Source organism: Equus przewalskii, chromosome 1 (genome assembly GCF_037783145.1).
Source record: "Equus przewalskii isolate Varuska chromosome 1, EquPr2, whole genome shotgun sequence".
Taxonomy (NCBI): Eukaryota; Metazoa; Chordata; class Mammalia; order Perissodactyla; family Equidae; genus Equus; species Equus przewalskii.
The window spans coordinates 7,915,493-7,939,586 of NC_091831.1; the positions used below are offsets into that span (position 1 = coordinate 7,915,493).

Here is a 24,094-nt window from a genome sequence, read left to right on the forward strand (position 1 = left end):
GATCCAGGCAACAGGAAGGAACATTTTTTTTTAATGTGTAAAAAATGTTTTGCTTTTTGTAGGGAACACAACCGCTGCAAGTTCCAGCACATAGGGCCCCCTCCTCGCGCACCCACAGCCATCGCCGCCTCGCGGGCAAGGCGCGGGCACCGTCTCCGGGATCCGAATTTGGGGTGCGCAAGTGCCCCCTGTGGCCGGCCCGCGCCTGACCCCGCGGGCCTGAGAAGGCAGAAGCGGCCGGCGCGGGGGCCCAGGAGGAAGTTGGAGCCGCGGGGCCGGGAAGGGGGCAGCTCGGCGCCGCGGGCCTGGCTGGGGCTCGATGGGGCTAGGGCCACCCCGGGGCGCCGCGCCCAGGCCCGCCCGGGCTCGCGTCCCCCCACGTGGCGGGCCGCCCGGCCCCACGTGGAAGGGGCGGAGGAGGAAGGAGGGCGAAGAGAGCGCCGGCCTCCCGGCCGCTGCGGCGGGACCCGCGCCCCTGCCGCCCAGGCCCCCGCCCTCCGCGAGGGCCTCCCGGGCGGGGCCGGGCCAGCGAGTGCCCGCCGCACCCGGCCCCCTCGCCCGCCCGCCGCGCCAGTGTGCACTTTCCCGGAGCCACTAATCCCCCGAGAGAGCCGATTTGTAGTGAGGAGTATCTGTAGGGGGAGAGGCCGGCCCATGTGGGGTTGTGTCATTGGTTTGCAAAGAGAAGACCCCGCCTTTGCCCAAAAAAAAAAAAAAAAAAAAAAAGGAGAGAGGAGTGAGCGAGCGGCGACCCTCACCTCGCCTCCCGCCTCGCTCCTGCGCAGCCGGCGGGCACCGGGAGACGCGGTCGGCGCCGCTTCTTTCCCTTTCCTTTTCTCTCCGTTCTTCTCCTCCTTCCCCGGAGGAGAAAACAAATAAAGAAGAGCAAATAGCCGGGAGGCGCTCGGCATCCAGGACGCTCCCTCCCCCGATCCAAGTTGGAATTAGCATCCTCTTAGGGGTGAGCGCGGCGCGGGGCGTGCGCGGGCCGGGGACCCCCAGCGCAGCCCCCTCCCGGGGGGCGGGCGGGCGCGGGGCCGGGACTGGGGTGGGGAGGATTGGGAGCCGGGTGGGCGGAGGAAGGGGGTGGGGTGGGTGGGGAAGTAGGAAAAGGCTCGGTGGCGAGGGGAGGAGGAGGAAGGGAAGGGGAGGGGTAGGATGAGGAGGGAGGGGAGAGAAAGGCGGGAGGGGGAGGGGCGGGGAGCTGGAGAGATTAAGTTTTTGTGTGTGTGTCCCTGTGTGCGTGTGTCATTTTAAGGTGGCCCGGGAACGGCCCAGAGGAGCCGGCGGCGGCCCGAGGAGCGAGGGACCGAGCCGGGAGCCATGCCGCGCTGAGTGGGGGCCGCACAGCCGCCGCCACCGCCACCGCCGCCGGGTGGGGTGGGAGGGGCGGGAGCCGCCGCCGCCGCCGCCGCCGCCTCCCGGGTGGGCGCCCTTCGCCGTGGACGCCGGCGGCCCGGGACGAGGTAAGGGGGGCCCCGGGGGAGGGCTGGGCCCGCCGCCGCCCCCGCCTCACCTGAGGCCGCGGGCTGGGGGCGCCGCGCCCGCGCCTCACTGCGCCACTCGGGGAGGAGGAGGAGGGCGAAGGACACGGAGCCGGCATCCGAGGACATCTTTGGTCTGCGTCCCCGGCCCCGTGTCCCCTCTCGGCGCCCGGGGGTGGGCGCCGGCCTGGGTGTCCCTGCCTGCCGCCCCACTCCGCCGATCGCGCCCGCTGGCCGCCGTTTGCGCCAGGATTTTTGTTGTTGTGATGAGAGTTGATGAATGCGAAGTAGGCGGTCACCTTCCTTCCCATCAGGATTGGCAAAAAAAAAAAAAAAAGAAAAAAAGAAACCCCGAGCGCGGCGGCGTCCAGAGGGCAGCGGCGGCGGCGGCGTCTCGGCGACGGTTTCCTAGGCGCCCCCGGCTCCTGCTCCCCGAGGCCGGTGGGTGCGCGCGCGGGGGCCGCCCGAGACCCAGGCCGAGCGCGCGGCGCGCCGCGGGGACAATACGACCGGATCCCCCGGGACCGGGAGTCCGAGCGCGCGGGGCCTTGCGTTTGCGGGGCGGGGGCGAGGGGAGAGCGGGGGTCCGCGGGGAAACCGGGGCGCGCGCGGCTCGGGGCCCCCAGGGGAGCGGCCCCTGCTGGCCGGGGATCCCGCGCGGCGCCCCGGGAGCGCAAGTGAAAGACGGGAAAGGAGGCGAAGTGGAACCCTTTTGTTTTGCCGGCCCCGCATTGTTGGCTCCACCGGGCAGCCGGGCCACATCTGCCGCCGCCGCCACTACTACCGCGCCGGGCTCGGCCCGCCAAAGTCGCAGCGGGGCGGGGGCCCGGGGTGGGCCGGGCGGCGGGCGCGGGCGGGGGCCGGGCGGGCCGGGCATTTCTCTGCCCGGCCGCGCTCCCGCGGGCACCACTTCCTCCTCGCCCGCCGCCGCCGCGAACCCGGCCCGCCCGCCTCCCCCGCCCCAACCTCACTTTTCGGGTGGGGCGAACCAAAAAGAAAAAGTTTCGCAGGAGGGGCTGGCGAGGGCGCGCCCGGGGCGGCTGGGACCCGGCGCTGCGCAGCGACAGCCGGGCCGCCGCGGTCGCCTCTTCCTCCTTGTCCTCCGCGGCGCTGGACGGACCCGCGCGGCCGAGGGGAAGCGCCTTTCTTTCTCTCCCTCGCGCTCTTCCCAGCGCCCCGGGGCAAGTTGGGCAGAGGCGCGCGGGAGCCGGGGCGCGCCGGGGCCTTTCTCCAGCGGGAGGCCCCGCGGCATGGCCGCTCGCCCGCAGCCCACGCAGCGCCCTGGTGCTGGGAGGCCGCGGGCCCGGGAGCTCGGCGCGGTCACCGCTGGCCGCGGCGAGACACACACGCGCACACACTCCCTCCGGTGGCTCGCTTTCCGCCGTCGCCGATGGTCACGGACACTGAGTGTGCGTGTGCGCGCGAGTGTGTTGGTGCTCCCCCCTCCCCGCCCCCGAGTACTTTTTCCGGAGGCGGCCTAAGCAGCAGTTGGCTCCAGGGGGTCCCCACGTTTAGTATTTTACGGGAGAAAGGAGGAATTTTTCGTAGAAATCCCCGCTTGCTCTGCGTCCTTGCGGTGGAGGCGGCTGGCAGTGGCCTACGTCGTCATGCCGGGCTCACTTGCCCTACCCGACTTGCCCTATCCGGGGTAAACAGATCTTTCTGGATTCCCATCCTTTTTTCTTTAAAGATAGGAGATCAGGTTAAGTTCTTAGAGAGTCAGATATGAGTGGCTTGAAGGATAGACAGGAGAATTCTGTTCTATAAATATGCATTGGGAATTTAAAATGCTAAGTGCCTTATTTGCAATTCTGTCGGATATTCTAGAGGCTGGTATATTTTTATCTGACATGGATAATTTGGAGGGGACGTATTTTTTGGTTAGTTTACAAAGTGATTCTGCCTCCCGACTTTGGCGAAATACATCAAACTCTCGTACTACTCTTTCAAAGAAGATACTCTTCGCACTAGGTGCTGGGGGTTCAAAGACAGTTTAAAAATTACCTCGTGTTCAGTGCCTAAGACTGCTGTTCTGCCTCAAAGTAGAACTAGTTTTCACGGACTTGGGAGAATTCCACTCTTTTGAAATTTTTTTTTTTAAATAAATCTTTTACATTTTAAAGTAACGAGACCTTAAAGGATCTTGTTTTTATAATGATTTGATTTCAAAGAGTTCTTCTTACAGCAATTATAAAGTGATATTCAAAACGCTAATTAACACTTTGTCAGAGCAACTTTAATATTGAAACAGGATTTCTTTTCTTTTTTTAAGTAACAGGGACGGTACCCTAGAGTTGGAACACTAAATATCCTTTTGTCTGGTATCAGATCTCTAAACTGCTCTGATACTCTTCTGTAAAAACCCCGAGTGCCCTTTTTATTGCCCCCAAAAGAAAAGTTAATGAGATGGTAGGTTTCGAGCAAAAAAGCAGGCCCTCCGTCTTGCAAAATATGCTTACAGTTGCCATTGAAGTTGGATGTTAGCCGTGAATGCACTTGCCTTTAATGAAACCAGTTTAATCGTTCACACTTGATCAAGTATAACAGGACCAAACAAAGGAAATAAGCCAGCATATTTCTGTAGAGCATTGAGGGGTTTAGTGTAAGTGTTGATGTCCGGTGGCCCCCTCCCCCCCCAGTCTGCCCCTAGTACAAGGGAGCAAGGTTGAAGGCGAAGGGAATTTATGGCGCTGATTGGTTTCTGTGCCCCAGGGGTATGGGACCCCAGATTGGCCCTGTAGAAAGCCGTTATTAGGGGGAATTTAAAAATCTTGGGTTTGGAGCTCGTTTTGAACCTGACAAGTAGCTTTTTGGTGGAAATCTTTTTCTTTTTGGGAAGATAAGGCTAAGGGGTTTGCCGTCTCCCTCATTTCTAATTGTAGCTTAATAGGGCCGAGAGGAGGGTGGCGTGGCTCTGCAGATTGAGCTCAGAGCCCTGTGTTATTTACGGCTTCACTCGGGATCTTTGAAACTGGCCCTTGAATGAGTGTTCTCCTGGGGGGAGGGGCAGGGTAAATTACCTTTTCTTAACTGATGTTTTAAAAATCCTCTTTGTCCCTAAAATGTATTCCTTTGCTAGGCATGAGTTGCAGCTTCTTCTGGGCCTTAGTCATAACAACTCAGTGAAGAAATATTTACAAAGTTTGTCTCTTTAAAGTTAAAGGAAAAAAGTTTGGCTACTTAAAAACAAACACTACTAGCATTGTAAAAATACACCAGTGACATACTTTGTGAGATATTTTGGCCTTTTCAGAGTCAGGGCACACCTGTTCCTGTCCCCGCGGAGTTGAGTTTGCTTTCCCTGGCATTGTTAATCTGGTTGGGTACACAAGACGAAACAGGAAGACCTGCTATCTGGATAATTATTAACCAGCCCATCAGTTAGCCTTTCAGGGAATAATCAATAACTTTACTCTTGACTTCGAAAATTCCAAATAGAAATCCTATTCATAAGTCTGAAAAGTGTTTTAAGGAGACATGAAATGAAACAAATAGCCACAACAACAACAAACAAACAAAACCACCAAATCGGCCTGCAACTTTTTCAGTGTTCTGAGTGGCTAGCTACCAGAGAAATGTATGATGGGTATATTCAATAGGTACCAAACCAGCAACGCACTGGATTTGAAAAGGATATTTGGGAACTTAAAACATGGAAGTAGAGGGAGCTCGGGTATGGCTCACACCATTTGAAATCCTTAAGATTCGCAGATTAAAAACAAAAAGGGCCGACATGTCTCTGGAGCGGCCCCGCTGAGATCTAGCACCAGAATGCCATTTGCCAACAGTTCTCTCCCATCATGAATCATTTTTGAAGGCAAAGTTATACCCTTTGCACTTAACGCTTTCCCTAAATGGAAAAAATTTAAAGAGTTTACAGCAACGGTAGAATGGCCGCCCCAGTTGTCATTTTTTACCACTGTCATTTCAATATAGAAGGGCTGTCATCATAACGTATGTGAGTGCAGCCTGGGTCCCTCTGTTAATAATCTTTCTATCAGTGAAAAGCAGCAGCCCAAATGTCCCATGTCCCTGATACGGGCCAAAAATATATATTCATAGAGGACATGATTGGGAAGGCAAATTTATCTGTTGGGCAGGGCATACAACTCAGGTAATATTTCCACCGCCTGGCTGATAGTTCTGATCCAGAGGGTGGAACCCATTTTTGTAGTAATTTAAAAATGGGAGTGCAGTTGAAAAGAAGTGCTTAATCCTTAACAGAAGGGACACCCATTAGTGAAATAATTGGGGTGCCTTATTCCCCAAGAATCTTCCTGTGAATCGCCAGCCAAGAAATGCTTGTGTGGACTTCCCCTCCTGAGAACTTTGAGTAGGCGCAGGAAAATGCTGGAATGGATGTGCTCTCGGAGGCTGTACTGCCTGGGCAGATATCAGTTTTCTGCCTTACAGCTGGTAAGCATGTCCTAATTTACATCGCCACAGTTAAAGTTACAGCTCCCTGGGAAAGAAGGAAAAATGTGAGGCTTCCCCCTCCTCACCCAATCTTTTGAAGTTAATTTTTATTCATGTCTGTGTTTGATGGAATATGTATCAAAGACATATGAAAGGGTTTTTTTTTTTTTCTAAAACCCTATCTCTGGGTTTGGAAAATTATATTTAATAATTGCTAAAAACTTCAGAACCATTTTTAAGGTGTTCAGTGTTTCTTTTGATCATGATTTAATGGATAGTATCCAAAAGCCATCAATGTGACTCTAATGATATTCACAAATGAATGTTTGGGCATAATCGTAGTTTGCTTTTAGCTATCATTATTAATGTTTAAAGTCTAAATTGTGGCTGCACTTGGGCATTCAGGACTTCGCCAGTGAAAGGAAGGGCTTTGCACATTGTGCAAAAAAGGGGGGATTCACAAATGAATACAGAATGGATAATAGGGAGAGCGCCAGGCCATTGTTTGTGTGGAATGTTGACAATGGGAGCCAAGGGGCAGTTTCCCCTTCATTCTAATAACTGCTCGAGAACACAGAGACTCAGGAGCCACAGACAGGATGGAAACCAGCGTCACATTCATCTGTCTTTGCCGGGCATGGAAATTTGGGCACTGGCCCACTCTCTTTCCAGAGTTTCTCTTAGAAGGTGGTCTTTCCTGGACCAGTAGGGAACTTTGCGTGCTTTTTCTTCTCAGTAATCTGCTTTTTGGAGGCGAGATTTTTAAAAGCAGAGGCTAGAGTTCTTCAAAGCAAGCGTAAAAAAGCAAACTTTTTTCCCCTAGAAATGCAATTTTAAGAAATCCTATTCCACACGTACCAGAAATCGAGGCATCTTAAGTCACAGGAAGCAGTTATGTATATCTTTATGACTCTCCTTACATTAAAGCAGATTTTCATCTTTCTGTCGTGTGAGGGAAAGTGCCCCTAACGTGAGTATTTGTTGGATTTCCGTGTTTTGCTGCGCAGCTGCTGCCATTTCTGAAACAGCTCCTCTGTGTGGCATCCTCGTCCTCTGTTGACAAAGCCCTCTTGCTTCCACGTGGGAGCTGTGGCTCCACAGTGGAGCCAGCTCTATAGCCAAGGTTGCACGCACTCCTGCGACCTTGCTTTTTAATTCCTCCCGTCAGTGGACTCAGTGTCGACATTGCCCACTGATGGGGGTGATGCGTGTTCTGATTTTAGCGAGGTCCCTTGGTTAGAACTTCGGGGCCAGCTGATGTTTCCTCTGCATCTAGCCTAGTCCAGCCCCGAGCGAATATTTTAGAAATGATCTGCTTTAACTGTTTCTGTAGCTAAATTTAACAGATGGTTGCCTGGAGTTGGCTTAATATTCACAAAAATTGTGATAAAATGGTTGGGTTCTTATTCATGGGGCAAGTGATGCTTTCGGTTTTATGGAGAATTGTGACTTTTATCCTGGGTAACAGAGCCTTCCTTTCTCCCCGAGGTCGGATGGTGTTTAGAAGATGTTAATCCGAATAGCTGTTGGCCTGAACCTGGTGGGCAGCCTCACCTTTGGTGGTGGTTTTCTGCGAGTCCAAAAAATCCACAGGGCTGAGGTGGGAGGGCAGTGCTTCTCATCCACTGTGGGTCTAAAAATCCTTCCCATTTGTAAAATGCAAAAAAATGCACCTCCTTCATGTTGCTTTTACTCCCTTCAGAAGTGTTCTTCTGATCAGCAGACGTGTGCTTCTCGTATTAAAATAAATCCTTTATTATGACTTGAAAGAAACTTAACTGGCTGGAAGGTTGTCTGATTGGAAATAGCAGCAATATTGCTGTGTCTCCTCACAGCCTGGGTTGTGCCGAAAACTGGAAGGGCCTTTTTAAAGGACACGGAATGGAGATGTGGGTCTTTCTGCCGAGTCGTAAACTCCCTGCCTCGCTCCAGCCAGGCCTGAAATCTGGCCTCCAGCAATCCGCCTGAGCCCGGGACAAACAAAAACTTCATTATGGAGTCATGGAAGCCCAGGAAGTTTCTTTGGAAGGGACCATACACCAAGATCATAGAGAGCATCCTTTTTTTTTTTTTTTTCCAGTATGGCAATTTAAAAAGCCTGCTTAAGGTTGAGGCTAGTAAAGATTCATTTGAAGGGTGTAAATGACCCGAATCAAACCTGGGAGTGGTGGTATTGTACCTGTCCCAGGTGTGGGGGAGGGGGAGGGCAGGTGGTGAGGAGGAGGTGGGGCACAGAAGGGGAGGGAGGCACAGCAGGTGAAGTTCCTCTGCAGTAGGGGGGGAGAGGCCGGGGAAGGGCTTGTGCACCTTCCCTGGAGAGTGAACTGCCCCTGGACTTCATTCTTTTGCTGATGAATGCCTTTTGGGCGGTTGGTCTATTCATGCAAACAAAGTCAGTTTATTCGCTGCTTGTTCGGGCCCAGGTGGGCTGAGGGAGGGGGTGGGGGCGGTGCTCACAAGCCTGTGTGGATGGTGGAGAGCTGTGTGAATGGTGGGGAGCCAGAAGGTGGAGAGCCACGAGGATGTTGCAGCTCCCGGGCCTGCCCACCTGGAGTGTAGCCAGAGCCAGCAGCGAGCCGAGCCGGGAGGGCCCTCCAGAGCTCTTAAAACCCCGTCCCAGGAATGGTTGAGGGGACTGACGATGTGTTCAGTCTGGAGTGGAGCGGCCTCACCTGCTCACATGGTCTTGCTTTGCTGGGAGAGATGGAGTACTGGTGACACCAGGGAGGCCTTGCTGTTGGAGCTGCCAAGCCAGACGGGCTGCGTGGGCTCCTAGCACTGGCAGAGCTTGGCTGACCACTGGGCCGGGTGTGGGGCAAAGCTTTCTAAACACGGGAGACCCCGAGGGCGGCCCACACTCTAGGACTCCTGCCTTATGAACTGGGGGACGGGGAGAAGGCTGCCTTTTCTTCCCATTGGGGGTGACAAATAGTTTTGAAGTTTTTTTTCCGTCCCTCCTCCAGACGTTAAACTGTGGTATGCACTGCTGGCCTCTGGCTCTGTCTGCCCTCCAGGGTCTGGATGGAGCCGGCTGCCAACCCATCCATATTCCTTGGTATCTCCGGAGCACACAGCGATGTACCTGATTCCCTTTTCTCAGCGCTTTCTGGCTATGGGCGAGAAGTAACTCCAGGAAGGCAATCAATAAAGAATGTATTTTGCTGTACAGATATCAGTATGCACATATAAGTGCCTATAAGTAAAATCTCAGAATGTTTTTGATCTTAAAAACATTTCACAGTCATTAATCTTCACGACACTCCTGCGGGCTAGCTAAATAGAGCAATTCCTATTTTATGCGAGGAAGAAATATTAAATTGCCCCCCCCCACCCCCCCCGCCCGGCAAGTTGCACAGAGGCTGTTCTCGCCTCCTGTTTCTCCTGGCCCTGGAGCGCCGGGAACCCCCACGCCCAGTCCAGACTGAACCTGGGACGGCTTCCGGTCTCCTGCGCGACCTTCGGATGCCGGGAGGGCGAAGCCGGGCCTGGGCGGAGGCCAGCGCCGCACCTGGCGCGCTCTGGCCGGAGGGGGCGGGATCTGGCTGCATTGTCCCGACGGCGCCCCGACAGCCGGGGCCCTCGGCCTCCCGGCGTCTGGGGCCCGGGGGTTCGAGGACCCCAGACCCGCAGGTGAGGTCCCCTTGACCCCTGGGGCTCGCGGACCTGGCGGCCCCTTCCCTCCCCTCCCCCCCCCCCGCCCGGCTGTGGCACCTGGTGGCTCCGCCCCCCGCAGGCCCGCGGACCTGGCTGCTCGGTCCTCCCCGTCCCCCCGTCGCCGGCCTACCTGGCGGCCCCGCCCCTCCCCCCGCTCTCCCCAACCCCCGCAGGCCCGCGTACCTGTCCCCCCCAGAGGTACATGGCACCGCCGGAAGCGCCCCTCCCCTTGCACCTCGCCTTTTCACTTGTAAATAGGGGGCCGCTTCCCGGCGCTGGGAAGTCGTCGAGAGGTGATAGAAATGGCCCCTACCCCCCGGTGCCACTTCCTCCCTCCTCCCACAGGCCTCCGTGCAGGGTCCGGCGCCGCCCACACCAGCGAGGTCGTCGGCGCCCCTTTCGGTCCCTGGACAGGGAAGGAGCCACGATACGACGTGGGACCCCAGGGTGGGCCCCAACCCGCGGGCGAGGCTCGGAACAGAACCAGGTACCTGGCTGGGCCGTGCCTGAGCTACCCCCATGATCACAGGCGGCGGGGGTCGCATTGTCTCCATCCCTCCAGTGGACAGGGAGGTTCGTTGATTGCGCCATGGTGGCCGAGACGCTACAAATGGTAGAGGGCCGCGCCGCTACCACTGGGCCGGCTGCGGATCCCGTCCCTTGGGCGGTGTTTGAGGCGCTGTTCTCCTGCAACTTTCGAATCTGGCTGTTTTATTTGTACTACAAATAGCGCGGTAGTGGTCCTGCCGGAAACTGCGAGGATTGCGGAGGCCGTCCTGGGAATCTCCATCCGGGACGGGGACCTGCTGCTTTCTCCGCTCTTCAGCCGGCGGCGGTTCTCCGCTCGGAGCCTGGGGAGCCGCGGGACTGAGGCCGCCGGCCAGTCAGTGCAGAGCCAGGACGATCGGGGGCTTCCCACTTTGCACCGCTCTTCTCCTTGGTGGAGGAATATGTGTGTTTGGCTCTTTCTATCCTTGCGGTCTTAATTGATGCTCAAGAAATTCATGCAGGGGCCGGCTCTGTGGCGAAGTGGTTAAATTCGTGCACTCTGCTTGGGCGGTCAGGTTCAGGGGTTTGGATCCTCCGCGTGGTCCTAGCACCTCTGGTCAAGTCATGTTGTGGCGGCGTCCTACGTACAAAATAGAGGAAGATTGGCACAGATGTTAGCTCAACGACAATCTTCCTTACCAAAAAAAAAGAAAGAAAGAAAGAAAAAAGAAATGCATGCAGGCCATTTAAGTAGTTCTGTTATTTTTGTTAAGGTAACAGTATACCCTTTGAGTATTTACTTAGTATCTTTGTCCCTTTCACTAGATACTTGGTGTATGTTGCATTTGATCACAACAAGGTGGGGTGATGCAGGAGGCACTCAGGTGACTTGTCTGTGACTCCCCCCCGCCCCACCACCAGGGGCAGAGCTGAGATTTGAACCAGGCTGTTGGCTGTGAGGTTCCAGCAGGATTCCTTGGTGGAGATAGAACCTCTGCCTCGGGAGCCTGTCTTCATGCCACCCTGAGGGCGGAGGGGTGAGAGTTGCAGGCTTGCCCCAAATCTGGCATGTTCTCCCCAGGATTCAGATGGGCTTCTCAGAAACAATTATCTTCCTCAGCCCCAGAGTTGTTTTCCAGACCATGTGGGCTATGAGAAGTCTGGCTTGTTTTAATTTCCTTCTTTACTTAGTGATCTTTGGTTAGGATCTCACGACCTAATGCCAAGGAGGGATTTCTAGATAGTTTCCTGGACCAGGCCTGTTTTAAATTCACTGCGCTTTTTGGGTTAATGAACAGCGTGGCTCCTGACCAGAAGCCTGAGGCGGGCTCAGTAGCCGGGGGCCCACACTGGATGCGCGGGGAGAATTCTGCTCCTCTGGATCACAGGCTCGCTGTCCAGGCAAAGACTAGACACCTGCGAGGTCTCTGAGGGCCAGGCACAGTGCTGTTGCTCCAGCCACAGTCTCTCATTTATCCTCACATAATCTCTGAGGTAGAAGTGAATCTCTGTTTTATTGGTAAAGAAACTGAGGGCCCGGGAGGTTAAGTGAGGGAGCTAGAAGTTTAGCTGGTTCCAACTGCACGTGGCCCTGGTTTCTCTGTAAATGACTGAGGCTTCTTTGGCTTTTGACTGGGACTTGGGTACATTTGGGGGTGACTTTGCCATGCTAGCTAAACTTAGACCCCTTCTGTCCTCCTGATCTCACTTTCTCCCTTGCCTCCATTTCGTTTTCTCTGATGCACGCCCAGAACACACGTGTGCGTACACACACACACACCCTGGGATTATGTGCATTGCTTTTATGCTGTTTAGGATTTTTTTGTGTTAAAATTGGATTTAGTGGCCAGGTATGGTTTTATCAGTAGGTGAGACTCGATTTTCAAGTTTTTGCTCTGTTAGTGATTTCAGTCCATCTTCTCAGAGCAAGCCCCTCCTTCCTGGTGTGTCCTGCTCACTTGGAGCAGGGGCTGCGGGTGGGTGGGGTGCAGCCCTCTCTCTCTGGCTGCTTCTCACTTTCCAGCTGGATTCATTATGCATATCTTACCACAGGAGTTGATTCCTGTGTTCCCGCGGAATTTGGGAAAAGAGATAGGGAGAGTGGTAAGCAGTCTGTTTGCCCCACTCCTGTAAAAACCAGCGAGAAACTTGATTCTACCGGGTAAACCTCCTTTGGGTTGCTGTCCCACGTCTGTGTTGACCTTAGAAAGGAATTTGAATTAATACTCCTGAACAAAAGGAACAGCCTGTTTTCAAAGGGACTATCAGAGAATTGAAAGGGAATGGCACAAAGTTGGGTGTGTCCTGAAATCTGGAGACAGCCCTGCTTGGGTGATTAACTCACCTGAAAGGCACCCAGAGCAGGTGATGCGGAGCTCTCCGACCCACCTTGGCTTCCTTTAAGGTAAGGTCCCCACAAGGTGGAGATTTTCCTGAAAAACAGGCTTTCCTTTAATTACAAGATTACCTTCCTGCCCTCTAATGCTTCTCGTCTTTTCGTGAACACGTGTGTGCTTGCAGACACGTGTGCTTGGGAAAGCCCTGGAGTCTTTGCTGGTGCTCCAGGGCCGCAGCGGGCTGGGGGTGGTGGGGCCACTGCGGCCTCCCTCTCTCAGCCTTTGGGTTCTGCCTTGTCTCCTGGAGGGACTGAGGGAAGCTCGGGGGGAGGGGCGTGTCCCTCGTCCAATTAGTCACATTAGCCCTAGCGTGCTGGCTCAGCTCCATCTTAGGTAATGATTATATTCTATTTTAAGTGCCCCCTGCAGTTTTCAAACAGGTGTCCATTCTGCTTCACTCCACATGGAAAAGGGTGGTGCGTGGGTGGGCTGCGGTGGGGCCAGGCTCAGCCCTGGGCCAGCTCCCACCTCACAGGCCTCTTGGATCTCAGTTGTGCCTCTGCAGGACATGAGAAGGGAGAAGGTGCTCCCTCGGGGCCACTTATATCTGGAAAGTGGATGTGGCTAGATCTTAAGGCATCTCAGCAAGGAATGTTCTAAAGTCCCTTGTTGTTTTGTCAGTCTTTGCTGATCGGCCCCAGCGTGCAGGTTCTTGATGGAGAAGTTGTTTCCTGAGAGCCAAGATTTGTGGGTGGCCTCAGAACCGTCTTTGGGTCCGTGGGGCAGGAGGTGTGTGTCCGTGTTCTCTTCCGGGTTTCGGGGATCCCTGTCTGCAGACAAGCCCCTGAGCTTGCCATCTGAGTCCCTCCCGCAACACATGATGGCTGTCTGATAGGTGTCCATGTGCCCACACTTGTGTCAGGGAGGGGGGTACGCCAGGTTTCCTGAGACCATATTTTTCTCGGCCTTGACCTTTGTGCAGAGTTCTGTTTATTCTTCCTGTTCCTCCGAGATGCTGTTGCTTTTTCACTCAGGGCTGAGGATTTTTTTTCTCACACTCACATCCTTTCTTATTTCTCAGCTAAGCCCCGGATTAAGAATGTGGCTTCCACTGACAAAAGCCAGGAGATTTCAGAATTAAAGTTGGAATTCTATCTGTAATGATGTCTTCCTGAGTATTTAAGGAGGGCTGAACGATGGGTAATTTTTTCCTCCCTAAACTGGCCAGATGTGCTCCGAGTAGTGGGCGAAGGAAGCAGCTCAGAAATGATTGTGGAGTTTTCTTTGCGGTAATTGCGAGATTGCCTTATTTGAGTCCCTTGTGTCCCAGGGGCATGAAGGGAGCGGGGTTGGGACTGGTCCGTTGTTTGTGTTGTGTTGTTACTGTGCGTCTCAGACGGGCCTGGGAGCTGAGAAGCCCCTCCGAATGCCCTGAAACCACTTGAAATACACGTGGCAAGTATAACTCTGGTTCTTTAAAATGTATGTCTGCAGGGCAGATTAAAAAGGTTTTTTCCCTAATTCCTTTCATCTTCTAGAGCAGCAATGGGCAGCTGGGGTCCTGGAGGGAGAGTGACTGGTGGGAGTTGTGTCCGACTTCTTTGTGTTAGTGGAGAATAGGGCCGGGTCAGTGCAGGGAACACTTTTTGGCCCTCCCTGTGGCTGGGAGTTTTGTAACCTGGTGATTACTTGGCCCGTCGGGCCCCAGGCTCAGATCCAAAAGCTTTGCTCTCGGCCACCCTGGCTGCCCGCCGTGGAGCACTGGGCTGACCTCAGTGTATCTGCTCACTGTGAGGGTGAGGGCGAGGTCCCATTGAGAGGTGGTGAATGTCTGCCTTCCCAGGACTTAGGCTGGGCCCAAGGAGAGATGGGTTTTTCCTTGCCCTCAAAGACCTTGCTACAGGCCATAAGATAATGATACGGACATCAGCAGCAGCCAGGGAGGTGGCATCAGATGGGACAGACTGTTCCAGAAAGTGTGGCAGAGGACAGATGGAAAGAGATGCTTGACTGTATTCGGGATTTAGGGAGCCCTTGCAAACGGCTTCCTTTTCTGAATCTAAAATGAGGGTAAGAATAGGGCATGCCATAAGGATTCAGCGAGGTAATATTTATAAAGCACTTAAACAGGCCTGACACATCATAAGTGTTGGTTAAAATTTTGAAAATACAAAAAAAAAATAAGTCAGCCAGCCACCGTTGCCCTGAGGTGCCGTGTGCCCAGTGGAGCCGGTTTCCCTGTGCATTCCTCACCCTGCCTGGGTGGAGATCAGAGGATCCTGATACAGGCAGTGGAAGGAGGGGTTCCTCTCGGCTGTCAGGGGATGTCGCAGAAGGCTCCCTGGGCCGTGATTGCCTTGTCTGTGCAGGATGAGAGATGGGGCTTGCTGGAGGAGCAGACCCACAATGGAGCGGAGGTTTTATCCTTGGCACATATAAAGGGTGGATGAGTTTTATGGAGCCAAGTGAAGGGGGTGAATAGTGAGAAGTGTTTGGGGTGTGGGAGCCGAATCCTGGTGCTATTGAAAAATACCCGAAATACGCGGTGCATGGGACGGGGCGTGGGGGGCGGTGCGGTGTGTGCGGTGGCTGGTCTGGTTAGGGAGCAGCCCCACCTTCTCGTTGATTCCTGGGGCCAAAGTGATGAACTGAAAACCAATCAGGAGGTTGTTTTTAGACTGTGGAATGTTACTGCGTATTAGGTCACTCCAAGAAATGCCCAGTAAAATATTTACTTTCTATTTAAGACCTACTTTCCCTTCCCAGAGAAGGAAGAAAAAGTGAGTGGTTGGGTGCTGCCTGCCTTTGCCTGAGGACAGCCTGCGTGGGGCCTGCTCCAGCTGCCGTTGACAGGCGGGGCCTGCTGGGGAGGGCGGCTCAGGTTTTTAATCCACCACCACTGACGGCTCAGTATGCTCTTTACTGAGCAGAGAAAGTGCTGTGAAGGTGGACATGACTGGCCCCATTCCTAGGGGAAGTTGTTTAGGAAGAGGCACCAGATCTGCCCCCCTCCCTGCCCGCATTTGTCTGCGGGTGCCCCCTTCCACTCTCCCAGTCCCGGCGGGCAGGTGGGAGGCTAGTGCCTCAAGGGTTGTGGGCGGTGGACCTGCTCCCCGGGGAGTGGCTTGTTGGGCTTGTCTTCCTGGCGTGTGGTGGGTACTGGGGCAGCTGCAGCTTCGGTGGCTGATTTGGCCCAGGTCCAGCTGGGTGACCGATTTGCTGTGGGTGTTTGCGTGTGTTCCTGACCCTGGCCCTGGAAATGGGGTGGGCCTTAATCGTCTCCTCCAGGGTGTTCATTCATTCCTTGACTTGCAGGGACTGACTGGGTGCCCTGCCGGGGCAGGCACGGTGTGGATGAGGATGTGAACTCCTGGGCAGCGTTGTTGTTCCGCGCTTTGTGTTGGGCTCCAGGTTTGAATAGTAGAGTCATGTGCGTGAAGTGGCGAGCTGGGGGCATGTTTGGGAAGATGTCCTTCTGGAGTCTGTGGAAGAGACCATTTGTCGCCTTCAAGACGGGCTGGTCATTTTGTGGACCAGTAGTTTCTTGGGGTCAATTCACACCGTTAAGAAATCTCACTTGGAAAGTGAGATGATCCTTGAAAAAGCCCTTGGGAGGCAGCCGGTGGTGCAATAGGACGGCATTTCGGGGGTCCAGGGGGACCAGAATGTCATATTTTCACATCTGCAGATCCTAGGGAGTGTGTGCAGTGACACTGTAAGATGCTGGTGCATGTGGGACATGCTTGAATGTTAGCTGTTTGTTCCTATTACTATTCGTGGTGGCGGTGGTAAGAGTAGTAGGAATGACAGCAGTACCGGTAGTTACCGTGGTATGAATGTAGTTGAGTTGAAGTTCCCTTCCCGCCTTTGCCTTCTTCACGCTCTGCACCGGGTGTTTCCCTACCTCCTCTAGAACATAAGCTGGAATTAGGGTCTTCCCAGGAACACGGACAGGTCCTTTGTGCCCTGTTGTATCAGGAGGAAGCAGGTAGGTGCTGGCACCCCTCAGCCTACCCCCCCCACCCCCAGGCCCTGCCCTGCCACGTGAGTCGGGCACGTGCATTTAGTGCATTTAGAGTTAAGAAACTGGCTGTGGGCTTGGTGGTTTTCACATGAGTGACTCATACAGTCCCCAGGGAGGGAGGGGCTGGTGCTCAGGTGGTTTCAAGAGGGTGGCCTCTGGAGCAGGGGGATCCCCAGGGCACCCCTGGCCAGGATTCTGTCTCGTGGGGCAGGAACATCTGTATTTTGGCGAACTCCTGGGGGGGGAGGTTCTTAATGCAGCCAGCCCAGAGCCTGCCAACAGTGGGCAGACTTTCTTTAAAAACAAACCACTCCCCAACACACACCCACACACTTGAGTCTAGTCATTGAACATTTGGCACAACAAATGATTGAAAGAAGATTCTGTGTAACTCAGACACCTCCCCTCCCCCCAGAATCTGAATGAGTAGATTTGAAAGTGGAAATATGGATTTCTGCCTGACCCAGTCTCATTTTTTGGTTTAAGAGGGATTCTCCTTCCCATCAAACAACACCAGGCATTCCTGGGGACATGAGAGAAATTTCACGTGTGCCCGTTAGAATTGGAGCTGGTTCCATATTCAGATGTACTTGACTTTAACTTTCTCTCGCCGGTCAGCAGTGTTCATTGAAAGGCGGCTGGGCTGAGTGTCACAGCGTACTGGCCGGGAGAGAAATTGTTTTTATAAATTATATTTTAGCAAAATATGGGCTCACTCAGTGAAGCACACTTTGAAAGTCTTTGTGCACAAATCAGAGATGGGTGCCGTGGAGCCGGTGATTTTCACATCGGCCTGTGTGAGCAAGAACGTGGAGATGAGCACAAAGCACATCCACGTCTATGCGGGTGAATGAAATTAACCTCCAGGAGCCCACGTGTGCCTAGAGCATTGTTTCCTCGTGACACCAGACACAGATGTGGGGACGACACCTGTTTCAGAAGCAAAGGTAAACACATTTTGCAGCAAATCCTCTATCTTTATTGGTGAATTTATTAATCAGTAGGCTTCACTGAGGCTGATAGCTTTCCTTTCCAGATAGATGACAGCTTACCTTTATTGGGTTTGTAGAAACACTTTGTGATACATGCGCTTATTTTGTTTTTAGTTAACGACCCTAGTATGAGACAGTGAGGCGGTGGGGTTCCTTCCCACTGGAGAAACTGGCAGAGCCGTCTCACAAGGCGCGTGGACAGGCTCACGGTTAACACATGGTGGAGCAGGAACTGGATTGGTTCTTCTCCATGCATACCAAGCCGTCTGAAGACTGGCTGTGTATGCAGACGACTCAGTTTCAGGGATGAGGGTGTGTACAGATTTGAAGGAGGGGATGGGGGCAGGCAAGTCCGTCCAGCTTTAAGAGTCTGGAGCCTTTGGCAGGAGTTCCCCGTGCGAGTTGAAGGGTGAACTTGAAAGGTCGTGCACAGTGTCCTCAGACAAGGAATGTTAAATTTAAGGGCCTCCATCTGCCCCTTGGTTAGAGATTGGTAACTGCACTTGTGGGCAGAAAGGATTTGCCCTTTCTGGTTTGGGTAACTGCTTTCGAGGGGAAGTTTGGGGTGCTTTTTGCGTTGAGTGCAGAGCCATTTACTGTGAGAGAAACTGCTGTGCTCCAATACAAGAGGTGGGAGCTTTTGGGGTCCTAGTAGTTTCTTTGGGGGCTGCTTTTGGACTTGGGTTAGCGAAGAAATGACTTTATGATTTACAGTGTTTATGAAGACTAGCATACCTGTCTATTTCCACGTAGACATGTTGATAGAGATTAAATACAAAATAAAGCAGAATGCATGAACGAAGATATTCCCCTAAGCAGTATTGTAGTGTTAGGCAGTGTAATTATGCTTTGTACACTTCCCAATTAAGCAGTTATACATTACTGGAAAAACCACCTTTAAGAGATTTAGGAAAGCTTTATAATTTAGTAGATCAAATAAAAATTGATGCATGATATTTTATGCATAGGGTTTAAAAATGTTACATTATACTATAAGGTAACTCAGTTGGAGTTAGTTTGTGGAAATTTATGCAATGACATTGGAATGAATCTGCTTCTTTAGCAAGTAGAGCTCCTACTGTGTGCCAGATGCTGGAGCTGCAAGCGAGAGCAAGGAGCGTTCACCCTGAAGTTCAGCAAAGCAGTAGTGAATTTGCACAAGCTGGGGTGGGTGGGGTGCTTCCCGCGTGCATGCTGGAGGGTAGGTCATTCCCTCAGCCTGGGGATCAGGGAGGGTGACCCACGGGAAAAATTGAAAGATGGTCATGGTCCTCTCCTATGCCTGAAGAAGGGCTCTAGCACTTAAGAACATCACTTCCAGATGTGCACTTCCTCCCCCACCCCCCCTTGACTAGCTGAAGGCCTTGGGACATGACCCTACCTCCTTGTGCCTCTGTGTTTGTATCCCCCTCAGGGGATCTGGGGGTTGAATGAGTCAGTGCATGACAAACCCTTGACATGTGCCTTGAGTAAGTGCTCAGATGTGGACATTATTATTATTTTCTCTTGGTTGGAGTAAAGAGAAGGAATTGTGGGGCCGTGGGAGGGGCTGGGTCTGGAGAGGCAAAGAGAGGGTCAGAGGGTCATGGGATGGCCCTGAGTTCAGGTTTACCTCCAGCAGATAGGGCATTTTAGAGTGATGGCTGTGGTGCTGGGAGACTGAACCAGCTGTGGACTCAGTGAGTGGGCAACATGAGGGTGGAGGAGCTGTCAGACCGCTGTTTGGGACTCAGACGGACAGGTCCCGGTGCCCCACTGGCTGTGGGACGCAGAGGGAGATGGCGGGGGTCTGCTCAAGTACTTGGGGGTACCGTCAGTCATTGTTTGGACCCAGCTCATCTTCACCGAAGCTTGCGTTTCTGTCTCACTGTGGAGCTCCTGGGCATGATCCCGCTGTGTCTCTCTGTGGAGAAGCCCCAGGTACTAACATAGGGCCAAGGGCTATTTTGTTGGTCTGCCCTCTGCCCCTACATGGGTCATCTACAGGGGCATGGGGTGGTGGCAGTCCTCTCTAACAGAAGGGACCAGCAGGGGAGAGTTCAGGGTCTTGTCCTGGCTCCGTCCTTAGCTTGCCGCGTGATCCTGGGTGACCGTAATGCCACCAGATGCGGAGCTGTTTGGCTGGGTGTGGCCTCTGGGGGGAGCAGAGGGGGCTGTGGCTTGCCCCATGCACACATGTCCCAGACTTCCCCAGGACAACCCTTGTCCTTGGAGCAAGGATGGACCCACCCCACTAGGCCTCTTCCCTCGGGGAGTGGCTGGTGGGAGCCTCTCCAGTCGTTGCTTGATAACAGATGGGTTTAGAGTGAGGCTAAGGGGAATGTGATGAGGCCAAATGTGATAGATGGAACCCCAAGGTCAGAGCACTTAGGGAATGGTACTTGAGGGGACTCTCACTTCTCATTTCCTGGCCGCTAAACTGCTGGAGGTACCGGAAGGGTCTGCCCTGACAGAATGGTTGGAAGAGCAGCTGAATCAGGGAGACTGTGCGACTGTGCCTGTGATGGCATCCTTCCTGCCTGTGTCGAGTCTCTTCTAGGTGTTGCTAACTGGGACTGAAGCGATTTCCTGGGGGGAGCTGGTGGGGTGGGGTAGGTGTCTAGGCATCCTCGCCCCTTAGTGGGAAGGGCCGCCCTGGCTGCAGAGGGATTGCAGTTTATGGGGAATGTCGTTTGTTTTCATTGTTTGTTTTGGTCTTTTGAAGGGAGTCAACTTTTTAAAATTTTTGTATAATTTACATACAGTCAAATTCACCCTTTCAGCAGTTCTGCACATTTTGACTAAGGATGTATAAACACCAAGTGGTTGCAGAGGATTCCGTTGCCAAGAAAAGTTTCCCCTGCCTTTTGTAGTTATGCCTCGCCCCCGCCCACCACTGATTAAATCGCCCCTTTTTGATAGCAGAACAGCCAGCCTAGGAAGCTCGCGTAGGTAGGTAGATGTTCGGGTGAGGTGCCAGGATTTCCTGGGACGGCTGTCACGTCCCCGGAGGGTGCTCTAGTCACAGTAGGTGGACTTGCCACTCCAGGGATGCCTGAGACTTAGGGAAGGTGGCTCCGGCTGGGCAGGCGCTGTAGTTGGTCGGAATCTTGTCTGCCTCGTTAACCCACCGGCCCCCAGGGGCCCTCCTCTTGCCCCGAAAGTGGGCATTTCCGAGTCCACATTTTTGGCCTCACCCCATCTCAAGCCATTCTCCGTGGGCCTCCTGAGGACGTGCACACAATAGCTGCTCCCCACCTCCACATGGTAGCCCACCAGCCCCTCTTGCACGGTGCCCGAGGACAGCTGCCTCCTCTGTCCTCTGCGGCTGCTGGTTCCAGGTCCAGAGTGATCGCCAGTCGGGCCACTGACTGCTTCCTCCTTTCTCAATTGGGGAAGTGGCTCTGGAGAGAGCCAAGCAGTGTGCCTCCTCTGTGCTGTGGCCTTCTGAGCGTGCCTGCATGCCTTCTGTGACCCCTGGGGGCATGGGGCAGCAGGGCATCCCTTAGGTCACCCTTTGTTTTCCTGCAGGTAGAGCCCAGCCAGGCCAGCCACCTTTTTGTGGTCGAGGAGGGTGGTTTGTGGAAAGCCTGGAGGGACTAGAGCGCTTTCCCGTGGGCAGGGTGGCAGCTGCCACTGCCAGCGGTGGGGCACCTGAGAGAGTGTCTCACCCTGGAACCAGCATCCTGGGTTCCACTCCTGCTCCAGTTCTTTATGTGTCAAAAAGGATCATGGTCTCTGTCAGGAGGAGCTGTTGAGTGAGGTGGGGCCGGAAGCCCTGAGCCCAGAGCACCTGCTCGACGAGCGCTCCCTGGTGCGCTGCGAAGGCAGCCGCAATCCACTCACTCTTGTCATAGTTTTTAATATTCTCTGATTTCCCTTCAGTTGGGGGGGGAGTTTTATGAAATAACCCTTGGAATTCTTTAAATAGTTAACTGGGGATCACTGCGTTTATTAATTTTCTGGTTGTTACTGGAAATGTCTTTTCAGTGCTCATTATTTGTCCCCCTCACCCCCCCATATGGCCCCCAGCACTTAGGGCGGGAGAAAGCGGTCATCGTGCTGAGTGGCTCGCCGTGCATCTTGTGTGCCTTGCCTGTTAGGGAAGCCTTTGATGCCTGCGAGCTCAGGCTAACGTGACCTTGATCCCTGGCCTGAAATTCAGGTCTAAGCGTCCTTGGCCACTTGAGGGTGGTCATCTGAGCTGCCATGTGGTGATTGCGGTGGAGACATGGATACAAGCTAACAGGATGTGGGGGGCTTCCAGGTGCAAGGAGACTCCAGAGCCTAGGGTTAGTAGCTAAAAGCTTAGCACCTCATCGTGTCCTGAAGGCTTCAGGAGCCAGTAGGACAAGGACTGTGTGTCTTGGACCCTGAGCAGAAGTTGGTACATGTGTGGCCACCAGGCTGCTCTCTGGCAGTCTGTCCTTTGGAGGACACTGCCACATCTGGTGGGAATTCCAGAGTCCTCCTGGCCTGGAGAGCCTGCAGGACTTGATGGCAGTGAAGTTCCAGGGCTCAGACACAGCAGTTCCCTCTGATCCTTGGCTGGGGGAAGAATGTTGCCCAGAGGCTGGAGTTTATTACTGGAAAACTTGAATGCTGGATTTTATTTAAACATAAGGCAGAGAAGTGTTTTACATCCTGAAGGCTATCAGGAAGCATATTCAGTAGAGCCATCCACAGCAATAAAAGCCACCTGGGGATCTTCTCACGCAGTCAGCCCTGGCCTAGGCCCCAGGGTGCACAGCTGTGAGCACAGGAGGGCCAAGGGTCTAGGCAGACCCAGGGCCTGCTGGACTCCTACACCTGGGACGCCTCTCCAGTGCCTTCCTTGGGCTCCACTCCTGTATCCACAGGGTAGCTTCTAGGTGGGAAGTTGCTTCCCTTGAGTGGATCCTAAAATTCCAGCGGACTTGGAGGGAAGTGAGTGGGCAGCCTGCCGTGCCTGTGGGGTGAGCAGCTTGCTACCCTATGCCCAGGCCTAGCTGGCCTAGGCTAGAAAAGCATTCTTTTTTTTTTTTTAAAGATTTTATTTTTCCTTTTTCTCCCCAAAGCCCCCTGGTACATAGTTGTGTATTTTAGTTGTGGGTCCTTCTAGTTGTGTCATGTGGGATGCTGCCTCAGCATGGCTTGATGAGCAGTGCCATGTGTGCGCCCAGGATTCGAACCGGCGAAACCCTGGGCCACCTGAGCAGAGCGCGCGAACTTAACCACTCGGCCACGGCCACGGGGTGGGCCCTAGGAAAACATTCTTGAGTTGTGCAAGTTGTCAAATGACCCTTTCAAAGGGAACCAGTTAAGAAAGGTCTTTGTCTTCATTCAAGAATATTAGGAATATAATAATTTGATAGATAAATAATAATAATAATAATCTGACTACTTTTTGTTGAGTACCAGGAATGTGCCAAGACAGGAGAAAATAAAAATGTTTTTGGGCATCCATAATAGTAACGGATGATGTGCCTGCCAAGGGCTGGAGGGTCTTCAGCGCATTAGGCTCAGGCAGCTCAGTAACATGCAGAACACAGCTCTTCAGTGACAGCTGCTGCATGGGGACCTCCGTGGGCCTGGCATCAAAAGCCCTTTCCTTTGCAGGGCTGACTAACCAGAGTAAATCTATGGATGTGCGCAAGTGTGTTTGGATTTCCTGAGTCGTGCATCTCACGTCCAGGAATCAAGGTCTTGGAGTGAAGTTTCGAGTCTCTGGAAGCTGACGGGCATTTCAAGAGGCTCGTCCTTTCTGAAAACAGACATTTTTGTTTACATTTGGGTAGTGGTTTGCTGGTCTAGTTTTTTTTTTTTAACCTTTTGGCTTGGAGAAATTTTTCTTTTGGTTATGGTAATTATTCTTTCCCGATGTGTAAATTGATTACAGCACCTCTTTCAAGGCTTGCACATTTGATTATCCTCAAGCCTCCTTCTGCCTCTTATTTAAACGTATTTTTAGCACAGTCCTTGAAACCTCACTGTGAGACTGTCCATCTTCTGCTGTTTCTGAACTGCCGAAGGTAATTTTAATCAACCCCGTCCAATGGTTGCCTTGCAAGTCATCTTAGCGTGGTAGGAACGGGGCCTGCTGGACAAGGCCTGGGTTTGCTCCGGACGTCTTGAAGTACCAAGCTTTCCTTGACTCGGTCAGCATGGGGATGAGCAAACTTGACCAGCAGCCACCTGGGCCCGGAAGCTCCGACAACACTGGGATTGTAAGGGCACCAGGCAAACAGAGGCAAACAGAGGGCCTGTCGTTGACACCAGCCTAGCCCAGGTGAGAACCTGTCACCAACCTGGGAAGGGCTTTGCTGATGGTTTGCCTCAGATCCAATCAATGCTGCGTCCGGCTCTATTTCTGCAGCAGATTGCCAGCCTTGGTTTTCTAGATGGTTCTGGGGGGTGCAGGGCGTTCCTTCGTCCTGTCCCCTGGGGCCTTCTCTGCAGCGGATTCTTCTCCTAAGTCAACAGCCCCCAGGACTCCCGGATGTTTTCTGAGCCTTACCTTGATAAGAATGAAAACGTTTTGGTGCTTGATTTGATTTGTTTGCTAGAAGATTAGTACAAAAGCAGGAAGGAAAAAGAATGTGTGGTGGAGGTGATTGCTAGAGACTGGCAGAAGGTTATTTACGGATTTTTGCTGACAGTCCTTGTTTAAAGGAATTCCCTGTGAGATTTATGAAGCCTTTCCAATTTATTGTCTTCCCAAGTAAGGTAAGCAAATAAATA

The 24,094-nt window shown here is 53.3% G+C and overlaps 1 protein-coding gene across 19 annotated transcripts in view; it reads left to right on the forward strand.

The window, feature by feature from the left end:
* Nucleotides 1-483: 483 nt before the first annotated feature.
* CTBP2 (C-terminal binding protein 2) overlaps nucleotides 484-24,094 on the forward strand; it is a 166,066-nt gene continuing 142,455 nt past the window's right edge. For 3 of the 19 annotated variants that reach the window (XM_070573653.1, XM_070573052.1, XM_070573934.1), the window contains exons 1-2: nucleotides 728-961; nucleotides 1,259-1,466. The gene's annotated coding sequence lies outside the window, so the exon portion shown is untranslated. Of the gene's footprint in view, nucleotides 962-1,258; nucleotides 1,467-1,523; nucleotides 1,926-9,323; nucleotides 9,531-9,899; nucleotides 10,042-12,309; nucleotides 12,448-24,094 lie in introns of those variants that run through there. The other 16 variants (XM_070573768.1, XM_070574063.1, XM_070573374.1 and 13 more) reach the window with 15 other exon arrangements.